The sequence below is a fragment of the Athene cunicularia genome (assembly GCF_003259725.1).
Source record: "Athene cunicularia isolate RWA chromosome 11 unlocalized genomic scaffold, athCun1 chr11_part1, whole genome shotgun sequence".
In the NCBI taxonomy this organism is placed as follows: domain Eukaryota; kingdom Metazoa; phylum Chordata; class Aves; order Strigiformes; family Strigidae; genus Athene; species Athene cunicularia.
Window position 1 is genome coordinate 17,134,211 of NW_020799113.1, and position 19,278 is coordinate 17,153,488.

Genomic DNA, 19,278 nt, shown 5'->3' on the forward strand with positions numbered 1-19,278 from the left:
GAATGTATACTTTACATATTTGGAGTTTCTTAATTCATGGAGATGCATACTATATTGAATTAATCTCCAGAAGAGCTTTATGCATGAGGGAATTTCCTCTTCCCTAGCCCTTTCTCCCTTGGGATCTCTATACACAGTACAGAGATATATTCATGCTGAGTTTTAGGTATTTTTTATTCTTTTCATATTATCTGTGATTACTTTTAATTAATTTTTGTTGGGTTTAGTAAGATTTTATATCATAAAATAAAAATGCTTTACCCTTGTCTGAATAAAATAAATAATATTTGGAGAAGGATGGACTGGCAGTATTAAACACACACCACAGTAAATTCACCAGTTCTTTCCTACAGCTCTTAATGTGAGCAATACTGAGAAGTTCTGGCAGTCAGGTGAATATCCCACTGACTGGAAAAAGGGAAATATAACCCACATTTTTAAAAAGGGGAAAAAAAAAAAAAAAAGACCTGGGGTACTAGGGAACTACAAGCCAGTCAGTGTCACCTCTGTTCCCAGCAAGATCATGGAAGAGATTCTCCTGGAAACTCTTCTAGGGCACATGCAAAATAAGGACATGATTGGTGACAGCCAACATGGCTTCACTAAGGGCAAATCATGCCTGAAGAATTTTGGGGCCTTCTACAACGAGGTTACAGTGTTTGTGGATAAGGGTAGAGCAGCTGACGTCCTCTACTTGGATTTGTTGCAGAGCTTTTGACACTATCCCACACAACATCCTTGTCTCTAAATTGGATTTGATGGACAGACCACTCAGGGGATAAAGAACTGACTGGATGGTCACACTCAAAATGTTGTGATCAACAGCTCAATGTCCAAATGGAGAGCAGGGGCGAGTGGTGTCCTCAGAGATCAGGGTTGGGACCAGAGCTGTTCAACACCTTTGTTGGTGCCATGGACAGTGGGATTGAGGCACTCTCAGCAAGTTTGCGATGACACCGAGCTGTGTGGTGTGGTCGACACGCTGGAGGGAAGGGATGTGCCATCCAGAGGGACCTGGACAGGCGGGAGAGGTGGGACTGTGCAAACCTCATGGAGTTCAACAGGGCCAAGGGCAAGGTCCGGCCCATGGGTCTGGGCAATCCAAGCACAAATACAGGCTGGGTGAGGAGTGGATTGAGAGCAGCCCCAGGGAGAAGGACTAGAGGGTACTAGTGGATGGAAAACTATGAGCCAGCAATGTGTGCTCGCAGCTCAGAAAGCCAGCGGTATCCTGGGCTGCACCAAGCGCAGTGTGGCCAGCAGGTTGAGGGAGGGGATTCTTCCCCTCTGCTCTGCTGTGGTGAGACCCCCCCTGCAGTGCTGTGTCCAGCTCTGGGGTCTGCAGTATCAGAAGGACATGGACCTCTTCAAGTGGGTCCAGAGGAGGTCACGAGGATGCTCAGGGTGCTGGAGCACCTCCCCTGTGAGGACAGGCTGGGAGAGTTGGGAGTGTTCAGCCTGGAGAAGAGAAGGCTCCGGGGAGACCTTAGAGTGGCCTCCCAGTACAGAAAGGGGCTACAGGGAAGGTGGGGAGGGACTCTTTTTATCAAGAAGTATAGGGATAGGATATGGGGCAGTGGTTTTAAACTGAAAGAGGGGAGATTTAGATTAAAGGAAGAAATTCTTCCCTGTGATGGTGGTGAGACACTGGCACAGGTTTCCCAGAGCAGCTGTGGCTGCCCCCTCCCTGGCAGGGTTCAAGGCCAGGCTGGACGTGGCTGTGAGCAACCTGGGCTGGTGGAAGGTGTCCCTGCCCATGGCAGGGGGGTTGGGACTGGATGATCTTTGATGTCCCTCCCAACCCAACCCATCCTCTTATTCTAAAACAGCTTAGCAGTTCTGCCAGTCAATGTTATATATGCAAATACATACATCTTAAGTTCATGCACACTTATACACTCATTGGTTTGTATAGATGAAGTCTTAGGTGAGGAAAGTCATGAGCATGGTTAGCATGGTACAAAGTGAGTTCCCTGTTGAATGCAAATCTTCCAGTGCCCCTCATTGGTTTTTGACACGTCTCCCGGCTCCTGCCTTTTGGCTTCATTAATGTTGAAGTCGCATAAGTGTCATGACCTGCTCCTGTGGAACGTGTAACACAGTTAGGACTGGTGGACAGATTCTGTCATTGGATCTGTACAGCTTCCACTTTCTCATATTTGAGCTGCTCATAGAAATGCAAGGATAAATACTGGCCTACAGGAGTAAAATACGCAAGGAAAGACTAAAAGTGTGGCTGTTGGTCTTATGTTGGCTGCATCTGTGTGTTCCCACTGAGGGTACCTGATCTGCTGAGTTGTTAGGAGCAGATTGTACTGTAGTAATAGAAAATCTAAAAGTCAGGTTAGGTTGTTTATCATAACTATATTGTTAAACTGCACATGCATATGGATTTTAAGTAATTATATTTTTTGCTGTCTGTACAGATTATTCAACTCACTTTGGTGTATCTTGAAAGGATTGTGTTACCGTCAGGTGATTTTCAGTGATACCTGGAGAAGTAGTTAAGCGATCTTGGAAAAAATATGTATTAGAATTATTCTTTTTTAAAAAAACTACTATTAAGAGTGGTAGCTGGTAACTATTACCATCTCCTCTAGCTCTTATTTAGCTGTAGCTCAGATAAAGCAGTATTCATTTGATTAGAGATTTTTCCTAGCAGAAATTGTAAGATTTGCTTCCAAGTGTTATGTTATACTTACTTAATTTACAATAATAACAGAAATTACCTAAAGACTTCTAAAAAGCCTTTTAAAACTATAGTAATATACAGTTAGAGCGATAGGATAGAAAGTTATTAAATAACTTTGTAGATACAAACAGAAATTTTAATTAAAATCGTTTAGGTTACCTCATGCTTCCGTAAAGTCAGCACACAATACAGGAATTTCAGAACACCAGGTAATAAATTCTAGTATTGTAAAACATGTGGCAATTGAAAAATAAAGCAGAATAAATATTAAAAGTGCCAAAAAAAAAAAAAAATCCCCAATGTATTTCTTCAGTGATTGTGGAACTTTTGTCTTCTTTATGCAGAACATTTCTGTCAAGGCCAGTTCTTTCCTAAGCCTTAGGAAGAAATATACCACCACAAAAATAGAAGCAGATACTGTTTCATCTCTCATACACTGTGTAACCTCAGTACTAGTAGGGGTGTTTTGCTTGTTACTAGCTACATCTGTTTTAAAAACTGTACTGTTGGAGAGAAATTCTGCTTAGCATTTCCAATGCAAATACATAAAACAATGAATCTGTCAAACAATGCACAATACTGAACACTTAAAAAAATGCTAAATAACATTTAGTACAGAATTTCTGAGTAATATTGAAACAGCATTATTCTTGTGAAAGATAGGCAGCAATCATGCTAGTTAAGCAAGTGGTATTATTTCTTTGTGGGGACCTTCTTGCATTATTTTTGGAATATAATGTTGCTTGACTCTTTATTGTTGTTTCTTATTGTTTCATGTTGCCTTGCTATTTGCATTCAGAGGGTTATCTCGTGCTAAATTCACGTCTTATGTCTGCAGGAGACAAGGAATAGCTTTAAATAATCCCTTTGCCAACATTTAGTAGACTGTGCTGACTGCTAACAGTGCTTTAAATTTTATCTCCAGTATCTCAAGGTGTGATACCAGATATAAGTCGAGGAGTTTCAGTAGACTTAGATTGAGCAAGCCTTTTCTGGTTAAAAATAAAATCCCCAGAAATTAGTGAGAGAGACCCTCCAGCAGACAGAAGCCTTCTCGGAAGATAATGAGGCTAGGATAAATTGGCCCTAACATTTATGTTTCCCCTCAGTAAGATACAGGAAGAATTTGTAATAATTCCTTTCTTTTAAATGTTTATTCTGTTTTCTACATACCAATGTACAATTAGACAGTATTTATTTTGAAAGAGTTGTTCTGGGTCTCTGTATGTACACAGTGGTCTCAGCTCTTCTTGTAGTTGAAATGCTAGCTGGTTGCCTTTGCTAAGAAACTGGTGAATGAAGGTTTAGTTACCTGGGACATTACGACTCAAGGAATGATGCAGTTCTATCTCAAGGGTCTGATCTTTCCGGACATGCATTTCTAAGAAGCCCTCAAAGATTTCAGACTGAAAAGGTGAAGATTACCCTACAAGAGACATAAAGTCTAACTGAAGAAATATGAAAGATAATTGAAGCTTTTGTGCAGCAGTGGGTAGGCTACCTGATGAACCTGTGCTTTCTCTTAGTCTTTAGGTCTTTGAACTGATGCTCTTTGATCTGTTTGTAATGACAATTCGTTGGAGGACTCAAGGTGGATCTTTACAGTGAATAATATATTATGTTGAATGCTTCCAAATGGATGTTTGGGGTTATGTATTTATTTACTTGTTTTGTCAGAAAATTTTTTTGATGGGTGGCCAAATCGATGTAAAATTTAATAGACAACAGTGTACAAACTTTAAATAGTTATGGCTATTATGAGCTATTCTTGGTACGAGCTTTCTCTGTGTAACAAGTATAGCATCTGCCTTTCATGTATTCTGCATTTGTATTGACGTAATGATTCTGAACTTAGAATCAATAAGATGAGAGAATTAGTCATTATATATGAGTATTGTGTTCTTTCCCAGGGAATTTAATCAGTAACACCATACGCAATTAATTTGAACAAATCTAAGCAGGTTACAACAGGATCAGGAGCAAGCATATATTCATAACAATCAGGCAACACCTATATTAAATGTTCAGATTAAAATTATAATTTGAATTAAAATTCAAGTGAGGCCCATTTGCCTTTAACCAGTTTCTTGGAAATAATCACTGCTGAAGTACATATTGAGCCATTTCATTAACCTTTAAAAGAATGCCTCTAAGTGTTGCTCCTTGGCTGAGATGTTAATATGCTAGTCATGCTGATGACCTGTTCACAAAAGCTGAATTACCAGCTGCATTTGCATTGATCTGCAGATGAAGAGTGCTATTTTAGAGCTGCGTAGTGTTATCAAACCACAACTGTATATACTTATTTGAGTGATAATACAACAAACATTATGTTGATGAAAATGCATGTTTCAATGTGATGAGTATGAAATATATATTTTTATATATATCATGAGTAATCTTATACAATGAATAATAATTTGTCCATCAGAGACACCAAGATAGACAGATACCACACTCCTGAAAGCTTCTTGTGTGAAGAGGTGAGACACAGTGTTAGAAATTAAGTGATCTCAGTGGGGAAAGTTGCTTGTCTAGCATTACACAACTGATTGTTGCCTCAAAGAATAAAAATGTTTTCATAGGGGAGCTTGTCTTCTGATACACTGACTGGCTGCAGGTTCACTAGCTCCTGATCAGTGAGGTGCCTCCCTAACAAGCTGTACCTAAATTCAAGGTCTAACACAGCCCAAAACTCAAGCAGGTAAGTCAGCTCGGACTTGGAAATTGGGCAGTGAATGAGGAGGTACACACAGAGAACTAAGAGCTTGCCTAAGGGCAGGTGATGGGTGCAGGAGCAGGAACGGGCTTTTCTTTGTGTCTCTGTCCCAGCTACTGCTGCTCAGCAGTGTCTGGATCACCCTGTCTCAGCTGTTTGTGTTGTGCAGTGACAAGGAGGCAAAGGCAGGACAGCATTTGAATTGAGACCATGGATGATACAGAGATGTCAGAAATGATGAAACGTGTCTTGAAGTTTCTGAATGGATGCTTTCTTCTGTATTGGCTGCCATAATCTGGTCATTACTCTAGTCATCAAGTTTATCCTCCTGATGCAATTAGAAAAAGGTAACACAAGTTATTTAGAACTACCGTGTTGGGCTGTTGTGGAGTCACCCTTTAATCCTGGCCTGACAGTTCAGTTAGTTTTTAATTCCATCATTACCACTGTCTCTCTGAGATGAAAACTAGTGACAGGAGACACATTTCTGGTTCATTCCTCTGATATTTCTCTCTAATTTAGCATGTCTCAAAGGTAGGGTTTTAAATCTAAAAGGAGGTAAAAGTGCTGCTTTGAAAGCAATCATATGCTGTATAACTACAAATGAGTCGAAGCAAGATGTATTAGTAGTACTTATACGTCTGCTTGCATTAGAAGAAAGCTGTGAAATAGAAAATGTTAGGCAGAGGAAAAAAGAAGGCACATTGTAAGATTTGGGTTTCTTACAGTGTGAATGGCAAAGTCTTTTGTTGGTGATGATCTTTTTTGTGTAGTTATACCTAACCAGTTCCTCGTTTGGGAATTTCCAGAAAGTAGTAATAGTAATACAGTTATACTCCCTCAGATTAGAAGAAATAGAAGAGATTCAAAGCATTTTTCTAAGGGAAAGAAAGATGTGGTCACATACTATAGGGAAAAAGAAATGTGGACAAATATGTCCAATAGCTAGTAAATCACTAAAAACTAGGGCTAACGGGTTTGTATCATAAAGCAAAACAGAAAGTTAAGTCACACATCATGCCTTACGATTACTTTCAGAACTTGATGGGAACATTGCCTAGATTATCCATTTATAAAGAAGAGATTTTTTTCATTGAATTAAAGCATAAAGTCTGTCCTAGCCTCACCATGTGAAACTGAAATTACAGTAGTTAAACCTCATCAGCTTTGCAGCCTCCTCATATGAGACACAATATCAAATAATCCTCTTCAACTATTCCTCAACCTCCCTGTGGTTGCTAGAGTTACAGCTGATGACTGCTACTGTGTGTTGTGCTTCCTGGCAAGTCTCAAGTGTGTTTCTTCAGACAGAGACCAGCTCTTTTATAGGTAACTGGAGAGTTCAGACTGAGGCTATTCAGAATACAAATGTATTTTGGTTTTAAGAATCGGTGTGTATGCTGATGACAGTGATAGTTTGATATGTGAGGGTTTGACTAATCATGGCCTGTCTGGGAAATATACTGCAGTCTCTAGTTTGTGAATTAGTTTGTAAGGGAATACATTTTTATGTATCATAAAAATTACTTAATGGTGATAGAATTCTGTTTTGATTCTTCTTCTGATATTTTAACATGCATCATTGTGTACTTTATAAGAGCAAGCAAGATGTAATTAGAGGAGAACTAATTGAAGCTCTCTTCTCTTTACATTGCAACTTGGAGAGATGAGTGAATTAAAAAAAAAGTCCGTTGAAGTACCAAACAACTGAGATATCAGTACAGTTGTATACTACACAAAAGTATGTGTGGTTTATTGATTATTCTGATTACTCAAAACATATAATCCCAGAGATTATTCTCTTTTGAAAAAATGCTAATTTTCTGGTAATTGCTTAAAGCTTTGGACACTGAAATCTTAATGCTTGCACAGCAAGCTGACACAATGTGATCAGTGGCATTCTAAGCTTTCAGAATTTAAAATGTGCCATCACTCTGCCCTCCAATTAAAGGCAGAGGTTTGTATGTTTTTAGTAATTGCAAGTGGCTCTTTGAGCCAAATGTATTTTTGCAGAAGTCATTTGATTTTAGATGTCCCATTCATGGTCAGGAGTACCTCCAGAATGGTAAACATGATGTTCAGTCTTTGGATCAGTATACTTTTAACACTGAGATCTGTTAGTGTCATCAAGGGTCCATGTGGATGATTGTTGCAGTGATGGGACTTAAGAAAGGGTCATTCTACACAATGGAGTATAATCACTAGATTAATTTATAAAGTCTTCCATATACTTTGTTGAGGGAAACTTTTTATTTCAATTTGTGGTACTGCATACTAAAGCCTAGGTTTTTATAGGCGAATTCTTAATTCATATGAGTCATCCCTGTCCATTTAGACTTCAGAAACCCAGTGGAGTAAGGCTCGAGTCATTCACCTCAGTGCTTCCATTGTTTGGACTTGCAGGTGATATGTACAAGCTGTCTTAATTCAATTCTGTTTGACTTCTCTGTTACTCTGTAGGCCTTTCTACTGTTTTTAACATACCTTTTTTTGTAATGCAATCAAATTAAGGAAGAAAAGGTCAGTAATAGGAGATCTCCCTTGGAGGAGTTTGTGCCACCTGCGTCCATGACCCTTGTGTCCTGGTGACAGAATCTGGCATTCAGCTGCTGTGGTATTAACTTAATTTGCAAGTGGCATCATCTTTTGTGTGTAGTAATAAAAGGAAAAGTGATCATTTTGCATTCAGTATTATTCATGTCCTTTACTTTGACCTTTATTTTAAAATATAGCACAGTACTGATGAGTATTAATCTGCGTTTTCAAACATACTGTTTCAAGCATATCCCAAGACTACAAAAGAAGGTCTTGTTCTGAGTCCCAGTGGGAGGTTGCTTAGGAGATACATGTGTGGGTAGGAGGTCAGAAAAAGAATTATATAAAAAATTGGTTTTATTACTTACTTCTCCCCAGAAAGCCCATAAACCTTTCTGTTATTTGAACTTTCCAAATATTCTAATGAGCACAACACAGCAGACAAATATTTTTGGGTTGAACCTTGTACTATATTTGGTGTCTGTGCTGTTAGAGTAATGCAAAGTTTGAGGTTCCTGACTTTCTTCCCCTACCGAGCCAAGTTTTGCTTCAAAGAACGTTTTTTCACATGGCTGTTGCCACAAGTAGATTATGTGAGTTTCTTCAGAGACTGACACTGATTGCAGCTGACTGGAGAGTTGGTGTTAAGAATGGCATACCTGAAAAGCCACAGCTGCAGTCTGGAAAAGGTTTAGACCTCACTGAATTATTTGTTGCAAATCATTTGTGTAGATCTGTGGGAATGAGCCATTGTAGGGGGGCTGGGCAAAGAACTTTCAAAAGTGGGTCCTAACTTAAAACTTCCAGTTTCCAGTGTATACTTGTTACATAAATGTGACATAACTGTGTGTTATGTAACTATAGCAAGTAGCTGTAATGTAGCTGGAGAATGTAAATAGCTTACTGGAGGCCTAACACGGGAAACAGCCAATACACGTTTGCCTGTAGAGATCCATGGTTACAAAAGCAGTTGTTTCCTCAAAACTTGTTAAGAGTTTTTGCAGTTGAAAGAGGGATGAATGTGGTAAAACAAGGCAGCTATTTGGCTTCTGAGAAATATTCACAAACATAGAATTAGGGCTTTTATTTCTTGCTGTTCTGCTTTGTTTGTTTTCAGATAATGTTGCAGTACAGAAAATCTGAGGATGCAGAAAAAGAATGATGAGTAAACCTGTATTTAAATGACTTCAAAGAACGTCTTTCATACTGGAGGAGCGGTTTTTGGAACTTAATAATTTGCTTTGAATTTAATTAGCTTGTGTTCATACCTTTCTTCTGTCAGTTCCTTGTAATTTCATTGATACATGTATCAACTTTGGTTCAAAAATACTGTATAATGATGGCATAATTAATGTGACAGGCAACATGTGAAGGAACCTTGTGGCTTACCAACAATAGCTTTATGAGATTAGACTGGACCTCTCAAACTGACCCATGTCAGTTGTTTACTTAATTTCTCAAAATGCTGAAAATCAAGTTGTGTTATCAGCTGAGTGAGCAGCAAAGTCTTACTGCTTACCAGCTGGGCTTCTTGCCTTAGTGGAGCCAGTCATAATTCTCAATTAGTTTCAGAATAATAACTTCAGAGAGTAATTTTGATCTCAACTACACAATTACTTCTTTAAATGCATAAGACAGTCTGAGATACAAATGAAGACTTATTCATTAAGAAAAATGGAACATTGAACAAAAAAAACAGAACACAAACTTTTTTATTTTAGTACAAGAGTTTTTGTCTTTGGAAGGATGAAATGGCTTGGTCTTGCATGTATCGGCCGTACAGCTTTTGCCCAGTAGTATTTCCCATCAAAACAGATCAAAAATCCTGTTAACCAGAATGAATAGCATAACCAGCTGGTAGTAACTGCTTTCAGTGTCCTGTGTGAGTTCGGTGATCTCAGTCCAGGCCCTGTCCAGCATGACAACACTCAGTACAAAATGTATCATCAGTATTTAGGAACTTCATGGTTGGTTTGGGTGTATGGCTCAGGGGTGAATGAGTGTGACTTGCATTCTCTTCCCGGGGAAAAGGTTATTCATTTTAGGGTAATTGTGTAGCTTGTGGATTATCCTGGTCCCTGGGTATCTCTGTGATAACTACCTCAGCTATGAGTAGCAGACTGTTCTTTCTCTTGATCATATTATAACGAGTTGTCCTTTTGGTGTGGAAAGTTTGACATTTAATTGCATAGACACAAATGGTTTCTTGTTACCTGTAGCCTAGACACACTAGAATTTGTGTGCTCTACTGTGTAGCTCTGTGTCAGTACATGAGGCTTCTGGTCTCTTGATTTATCAGCTTAATACCTGTCAGATTCATATCACAAATTAAGAATAAAAATGAAAGTTCTCTTCTGTGAATTCCCTTCACTAGAGGTATTCCAAAGGCTTGATTTCTTCAGTTTTGCTGGTGCGTTCACTGCACATAGCAATAATTATCTGAGATAAAAATCTACTGTACTTGACTCCCGTTGATAGTGAAGCTCATTACACCCCCATTATAATTATTACCCTCCTTATGTATACCACTTCAAAAGTAGGCATCCAGGGGATGCTGTTTTAAGAAACTATTTAAGTGATCAGGATGAATTATGTAAGAAACTAACAGTATGTTCCCTCTATATCACTTCAAATCTTACAAAATTTGGGGTGCATAATAATCAGAATTATATAAATAGTGTTATTCTGTCAGTTCTCTGGTACTTTCTCAACATTATTTGCTCCACTAATGCAAATTGACCTCTGGGAGTAGTCTTATTAAAGGCAATACAGGAGTACAAGCCATGGCCAACAAATGGCATCTCTGCCTGCAATGCTCAAGTAAATGTATGTCCTGCAAAGTGTAGCACAGACAAGGGGCAGTTAGCAAAGGTAGGAGTGCAACTAATAGCTCATAGAAATCACTTTAAAAAAGACATTTGCTGTTTAATCACTGAAACTGTACCATTCATAACACAAAACTTTCAGATATTTGTATGTGCCAACTTCAGGTATGTAGTGGGAATCAGATAACCTAAAGCCAACAAGATTAAAACAATCAGAAACATTGCATTCTGTGACTGAGACCTTTATCTGTAAGAATTGTCCTGCTGCATGCAGGAGATAATGCAAGCTTACACTGGAATATGAATTTCATTTCAGTGCTGAAGAGCTTCACTTCCAAGATCACAGCATTCAACATATGAAGGCCTGCTTTAACGGTAAAGACAACTGAATTTTTTAGGAATGCATTTCTGCAGTGTGAATGTTGTACTTAGCACTTTTATAACCCTAGTAAATGATGCAGGTATTGTACATGTCTGAGGATGCTCTTTGAAAATAATGGGCTGCACAGTTAGTTCAGGGAGTAGAACAAACAACAAATATATTGATGCAGGTCTTGTAAAACCAAGGTCCCATTTAACTTGCATGGTAGAACTGGCTCTGTAGAGGCTACTGAAACAAACCTTTTTGAAGATAAATTAGTTGCTTGCACTATGAATTTGCATCAGATATCTGGTAAAAAACCCAAATGCCACTTCTTGTTTTTTTCTGACTATGTTTTGACCAAATTCTAATGTATACAGGAATTCCCTTGGAATAACAGGGAATAATCGTCTTCTTGCTAAACAGTTGCAACAGTAAAGCTTACCTGACTGAGAAAAAGCAGCAGTGAGGATCTAGGCTGCTTACTTTGCATCCTAAATGTAATAATGAGATCAAGTTGTTTATATTGGAGATAGGCCTAGGTCTATTTTGCAGTCAGCGCTTCTGGTTCTCTAACGTTTTGCTATTTGGATTGAGATCTTATTTAGATTTGTCTTATATTCTGGTATATGGGAAATATCATGCATGAAATATTATACATGAAAATCTAATCTGGAAATACCATGCATTTGTGTGCACAGCTTCTGGTGATTTATTAAGTAACAGCTGTTTCAATTAAACAGTTTACTTTTGGTCACAATGACAAAAAACTGATAATAGTTCGACTTGGTAGAGATTTTTAAAAGCATGTTAAATATTTAAACAAATCTTTTTCTGCTGATGGCTGAGAGAGGCATCTAGTGTGCATCATCTGTTGGTGATCATACAGGAACACTGCAGGGATTCCTTTTAAATATGTAAATAAACTACTCTGTCCCTCCTGCTTGTTCTGGGTGTAGAAAACTTGCTGATTCCATTGTAGTTGCAAGAGTAATTAAAAAATGGTGTTTGAGGGTGTAAAGCGAAATACCTGTAGATTGTCCTGATCTTTACAAGTGCATTAGTAATAGAAAAAAAAAACATAAACAATTATGGTATTTTTAAGGAAAATAAAAGTCCACAGATTAGTAAGGTGAACTTTGTATGCAGATATGCATACACAAATAAAGTAGCTGCTCGTTTGCACTCCTTCATTGTTTTTTTTTCCTTTTAAATTCTTTTCAGGTTATTTTACTGGCATATGCTACTCTCCAATTTGGTGGTAGAAGTGTTAGAATGATCTGGTTTTAGCATGCTTCTCTTGTTTCTTTTCTAAACATGGACAATTTTGAGTAACAACACCACAATTTTTGTATTTTAGGGTGTGTTACAGATTAAATCTCATTTTTGTAGCATGGACAAAATGGTATTTCCCTTTATTCTTGTTTTTCCACAGAGATGTAGAATATTTTGGCTAAGAAATAAGATTGCCCTCTCCCTACCCACCCCTTGAATTTTGTGTTCACTTTGTTCTACTAAATCCCCCCCAACTCATGCACAAAACCACAGTGATGTATGTGAAGTGGGAATCTCTGAAACATGGAACTTGAAAGGTTGGAAGCATCCAGACGTGAGCCAGGATCTGTTCTTCTGCCAGCAGAAAATATGGGAGAGTCTTAGGCAATTTTGTGGAGAGTGCCAGAAACCTGGTTCTTATCAGGCAGTGTTAGTAGACTTCAAAGGATGCTTTGTGACTGAACATCGCTTCCTGTGCTGTAACAGTAAGGCGTCCAGAACAGAGTGAGCATGTTTCCCAGTTTGTCAGGATGTGTCAGAAGGGAAAGAGGAAGGATCAGTATTTTCTGTATATCCCAATACTTAATAAAACGTGAAATAAGTTTTAGGATAAGTGGGAAACATATTGCAGTCCTTCTGTTTTCCAGTCTTGTGAGAGTCTGGAATATTTTTTTGGAGGATGCTATTTTGGTGGCAAACACACTTAAAAGAAATGCTGCAGGGTGCCTCTACAAACATAGAGCAGCAGAGTTGTGTAGTTAGAGAGTACGTGGATTCCTGGCATGGGTCTTACTAGGTATAACTTACTGTTCTCCCAGAGATACCCAGTGTAACAGAATGGCATATTATTCCTCTGTAGACAATGAGGAGTGGAAATAGGTCTGCACCACTGTTGCATGATGTGTTTTGTAACATGCCATGAGGCTTCCTAGAATAAACCTGAGCAAAATCTTCTCTCTGCTTTCTTAGAAGTGGTTTTAAGACAAATCAATCAAACAGATTTTGTGGTTTTAAATATTTCATTCACAAGTATTTGAGAGATGAATGGCTTTGTAATATCTGAGCAAAATTCAGCCATGCTTTATGTAAAGATGGCAACAAATGTTCTCTAAGACAAAGTACAAACTGATTGGATGGGATATTTAAATCATATATTGCTGTCTTTTTTTTTAATGTCTTACTCTATAACAAGAAATTAAAATATGAGAGGATTGATATACTTTAGTCGACCAGTGTATTACAGTGAAATAATTTTCAAATGATTAAGCAACATATTCTTGCTTGAATTTGTTACCACATTTGAAGAGTCAAAGGTAAAGAGTGCTCTGGGTTTTGGTAATGATTTTTTTTTTTTTTTAAACCAGAAATTTAACAGACATATTTAACTGTTCAAGAAAGATGTGAGTATTTGTCACATACTTCTCAGAATAATTAATCTTAAAAAAAATCTTGGGTTTACATTATTGCATGTTTGTCAGAGAGGCTGATATGCTAACAAATTTTGGGGGAAAGATTCAGTATTTATGTGCTGAGTTTTTAGTAAGGCTGATTCTTTTATGATTATCCACCATACAATTAAATCTCTCTGAATCCCGAGGAAATATGCCTTTGTCAATAGAGCAGGAAATGGTGAGTTAAGGATTCTAATCTCAGGTTTTCCATGAAAACTTAAATTATAAATGCTCTGTTTTTCCAATTTTCCATATGTAGAACATGAATAAATGTACTTTAAGTTTCTTTATAGGGGTAGCTGTGTTTTAATTCAGTTGAGTTGCATTTTAATTTCCTTTATAAAGTATTTTGAGAACTGTAGGTGAGGTTTTTTTTATAGACCAGATATTCATTGGCAGGGATTTGTGTTGGATTTACTGTAGGCTAAGATAACTTTTCTTTGTCAGCTGTTATGAACAACTTCAAGACTATAAAAGTACCCACTCTGGGGAAAATTGGTTACTTTATAATTCTATCCGATGAGCCATATTGGACTAACCAGAAGCCTGAAGGCTTAAAGTGCTGCTTGAGAAAGTACAACTTTTCATTTTACAGGGAGTCTGTGTCCCCTGACAATTTATGGGCTAGGCATGTCTGTAGGGAGGCCTCTGTAGGTTTTAGATAGTGAAAGATGAGTAGGAAAAATTTTATCTCTAATTCTGTCTAGGGCACCCAAAGCTAATATTGTTCCATCTCACTAAGATTTGTTAAACAAACTATCTACAAAGATCAGATTTATTTAGCCATTATTGAATTACTCCAGCTCCTGTAAAATACGAGGCTAAAGCACACTAAAAGGTGATTTTGTAAATAGAGCCCATTCCATTTCTATTGTATAAACAGAGCTTAGTGTCACAGATTCATACATTTGTGTGCTGCAGTTGTCTCACTACTGAAGTACTCCAAATAAGGTCTCGAAATAGAGAGTGTTTAGCTTTCCAGGTACTGAGTGAGATCACCAAGTGGTCAGATGAATTTTTTTTGTCTAAATCTTGCCTGATAACAAAGCTTTTCTGAAAACTTAAAGCTGAATGAAGTATTTGCTGTTGTTTTTAGCTGTTAGAGGATATGTTCTTAATTGTACTCTTACCAGTTCCTAAGGCCATAAATATGAAGGCCGTAAATATGAATTAATAATTTGGAAATATGTGATTGTGACTCATGTAGAAAAAGATACAGTTTTGCTGATTAAGAGGTTTTTTGTATGAATTCCTTAAGAAGTTACTCAAATGATGCAGTTAAATTTATGTTTTAAAGTGATGGCCCTGCTGATCATAACTGGCGTTGGTTGCTGTGCTACTTAGTTTCCATAACCACGATCTTTTTAGATGCACTTGTGGCATTAGCCCCTCTAAAATACAACAGAAACTGTCAGTCTGCTTCTACTTCCACTTGAAATAAAAATAATTGATGACAGTTTCTGGAGACCAGATTTTCTAGATGAGCCTTTGTGCCCTCCAGTGAAGTAGGACTAAATGCCCTATTAAAGAGTTCCCACGTGACACCTATCTGACTAGTCAACTTACATTTACAGGCTGGTGTTGGTGCACTCACATTCAAGTAACAGAATGCACAACATTTTGGAGGTGTATTTTATAATTTGGAGTTGGATTGGTGAAGTTTTCTGGGTCTGGGTCAGGCCTACTGGGACATATTAGTACAGCTAGTGTGTACCTTGGTGTAGACACACCAATTGTCTGTTCATTGTTGGGATTGCAGGTTATATGTGTAAAGAATAAATCTCTTCTAAGCTTGAAAGATACCATGTATCCCTTCTGCATTTATGAATCCAGACCTAAGTTTTAAGCAAGTAACATCTGTTGGGTCAGGGTGGAATCAAGGTTGGTTGCAGGAATATAAAAGCTGATTATTTTTCTCCAGTAATGAAATCAGCTTCAATTTTCCATCCATTTTGAAGAAAAAAAGGGCCAAAACTGTCATATTTTTCAGTTGGTTATAATTGTTTAGATATATTTTTTAATGTGTGTTTCCATACATTAACATAATTGAATTTATGTTTTAATATTTAGTTTAAAACTTAATCCAATTTAATTTAGGTAGCAGAAGGTGTGTGGGTATGATTTTTGGCCTAGGAATATGGTCTGGGACTATGAAATTGAGATTATTTTCTTTTGGAAATGAGAATCTGTTGCCATGCCACACTTAACTGTAAAGCATAGAGCAAGTTTTACAGTCTGATCTTAAGCAAATTTTCAGCTCTGTTTTAGAAAAACTCCCATTTGGGGTGAGGAGGTATATAGGATACCATGGTAGCATGAAGTTTAGTTTCTCTGCTAAGGTGACTAAGCAGGAGACCAGCTACAGCCAGTCTTTTGTCAAATGAACAGGATTACTACCTCCCATTCATTGTGGGCAGGCTGCCATAGGGGGGACAAGAGCTGCCTTCGTCACTACTGATCCCATTCCAGTAGGGTGAGCTCTGTTATGGAAGGGCTGATTTGTCCAAGTCATCAATGGACTTCATGGCCCTGTTTGAGGTCCCTGTGGTCAAGGCTGTGGTTAATAAGAGCAGTGTATCTGCTTAAACGGACAGCCTTTACAGAAATCAGTGAGGGGCATCACTGAGATTCCAAAGACTCCTTTGAAAATTTAGCTCAAGTGCTCGATACCTCTTTATTTTGAACAGAGACTGCATCATCATGACTTACTAAATATGCCAGAGGCTTGAGCAGCCTCTGTGAACTTGTGGGGGTGTTTTGGTTTGTTTTGTTTCTGCAGACACATCTGCAGAACAAACTGCAGACATCACTGGTATTCAGTGTAATTTGTAAATTCATACTGCTTAATTTATTATTTTTTTTTATTTTTAACAGGTTAGTTCAGTTAAACTAGACATCTTGTTTATAATGGCTTCTTGCCTGATGGTAGCCTATGGACAGAAGAGACAAGATGAGAGAAGCTAGGCAATGTTTGCTTACCTTTTTTAGAAAGAAGGAAGAAAGTTTAGGGAGAAACTGGTAAATGAACATTGCAATAGCATCTGCAAAAACACTTTCCTTTGTTCCTTCTCCTTCTGAGGAATCCTTAGTTTGAATGGCTACTGCTTTATTCATCAGTATGAGTAATACACCTAATTAAACTTCTTGTATCATAGTGGATCAACATTTTTACTAAGTTTGTACTAAGATTTTTCACTAGCTGTAAATTGTTACTGACTTAAGTGACAGTAAAGGTGAGCCAGTAAGTATTGCTTAAATTCCCCTACCCTGCAACTTGAACTGCTTCATGGAACGAGTCCTATACAGGATGATAGGATTTTGGTTAAACCATCGGGCTGTGAAGTGATCACAAGGGAACAAGAAGGTATCTCCATTAGAGCCACTGACACCTTGAGGTGGTTGCATCTCTGTAATTACAGTCATGTAATTGAGCATGGAAAACAGTTCACATGTATTTTGCCTTTTGGAGTAGTTTTTCTTCCAGAAGGGTGGTTAGTTGTTGAACTAGACTCTAATTAAAATCATGTATAAGAATAATCAGGGGAAAGGGACTGAATGAAGAAAGGAAGAATTTATGAAGTGTTTGTGGGAGCAAAACCAGATGAAACCATGGAATTCTCAAATCTCTCAGATCTACATTTCACCTATTCTCAGTTTCAAACACTAATTTTTGCTGTTTCGCATGGTACAGTGGTAGCATTGTTGTAAGCTGTATTTCTCTACTTCAAATTATAATGACAGTAATGAAATAAAGCTAACAATGTCAACTAAAATCTAAATAAACTGTTTTTCTGGAATCCAGTTGAGAAATTGTCAGGATTCAAGAAAAACTAGTTTTAATGAATGTGAATTATTATGTGAAATTATCCATGGAGTATCTTTCCAAAACAGTTAGTCACTTCAGCAGTTTTATTCTGTTTTTAAAAAATATCTGTTCTTGCAGTGATTTACATGTATTTTAAAAATACAGTTGAGATGTTAGTAGCAAATTTGAAAAATTTTGAGTTGCCTAAATTTGAAAGTGTATTTTAGTTTTCTAAAGAAAAATAAGTTAAAACCTTTCTGTCTATTTCTCGATTGTCCACGTAACCTTATCATTGCAACATTTGTTATTTTTTCTTCCATTTCTCTATCATTTGTTGACTTTGTATTGTCCTTTATTTAGTTTGCAAGCTATGTTGAAGTAGGAACATCTCTTTTGATCTATGATGTCTCTAGCATACTTCTGGGCATAATTATAATCATAAAAATCTTTGAAACCTTTCCACCTGATGTCTGGTTATCACTAAAGTTGAGATGTTCTATACTGGAACCATAAAAAAAAATTAAAGTCTTTTTTTAGCCTTCAAACACTTAGAAAATAATAAAAACAACTAATCAAGACTGCAGTTTACGTCTTTGTAGCATACCAAAATATCTGTTTCATTGCAATATCTTAAATTCTCCCTTAATCTCTCAAACCCCTATGAATAAAGCATTGGATTATCAAGTAATACCCTTCATCACAAGGAATTAGGCACTTTAGCTTTAGGCTCCATCTAAACCATTGCATTAGGAGAGATGTTACTGACGTCATGTTTTCCAAGTTGCAGCTGACTCACGTGGTGCTTTCCCTCATCCTTTAAGATCTTGCTGAGATAAAATGTGTCTCTCATGACTCTTAATTCTCTCTTTTTGGGTGGCTTTGAGGCACTAGCATGCATGTGGTTTTGTAGCTAAGAGACAAGAGTAGGAAACTTAGTTCCTGTTCATGTGCATGCCAGTGAGTCTGTAACAGAACTTTGGCAAATTGTGTGATTTCCTTTCTCTGTAAGATTAATACATTAGGATAATATTTTACTTGCAAGAAGAGTGTTTTTAATTGAAGCCTTGATGTGCTGATGTCTTCTGCCTGCAATATGCAAAAATTTAAAGGATATCCAGCTCATGGTTCCCTCCTCTCTTTTCTCCAGGTATCATATTTTAAAACTTGCTGTGCTGTACTTTTGTATCGTCAGAATAATATTAGAATTCATAGAATAAAATGAATGGAATGTGTCTCTGTACTCAAATCCCTATTGCCTCCCCACTTCAGCTGGCCAGCAGTGAGGAATGCAGCTGGCACCTGGTCAAAAACTGTCCAGCAAATTCCTGATTTTCAAAGGTACTATACCTCTTTAAGGCAGAGGAAATATAAGAGTCACCAATGTGACCTTGAACCATCATTCAGTCCTTAGTGTTTACAAAGAATTGCATTCTTGCTACATGTTGTTGAAACAGATCTCAGTCTGAACCAAGTTGCTTTATGACACTTGCTGTGTAATCTTATCCTGTGAAAGGATTCCTGATTGCATTCATTTTTCTTCCTTTTTTACTAATACACATGATAATATGTTGGATCTACAGTAAGCATGAATTCCTTTGATTTAATAAGTCCCCAT

General features: G+C 37.5%; 1 protein-coding gene across 1 annotated transcript in view; it reads left to right on the forward strand.

Moving 5' to 3' along the window:
• SMPD3 (sphingomyelin phosphodiesterase 3) overlaps window positions 1–19,278 on the forward strand; it is a 121,142-nt gene that overhangs the window by 60,338 nt on the left and 41,526 nt on the right. The gene's annotated exons all lie outside the window — the stretch shown is intronic.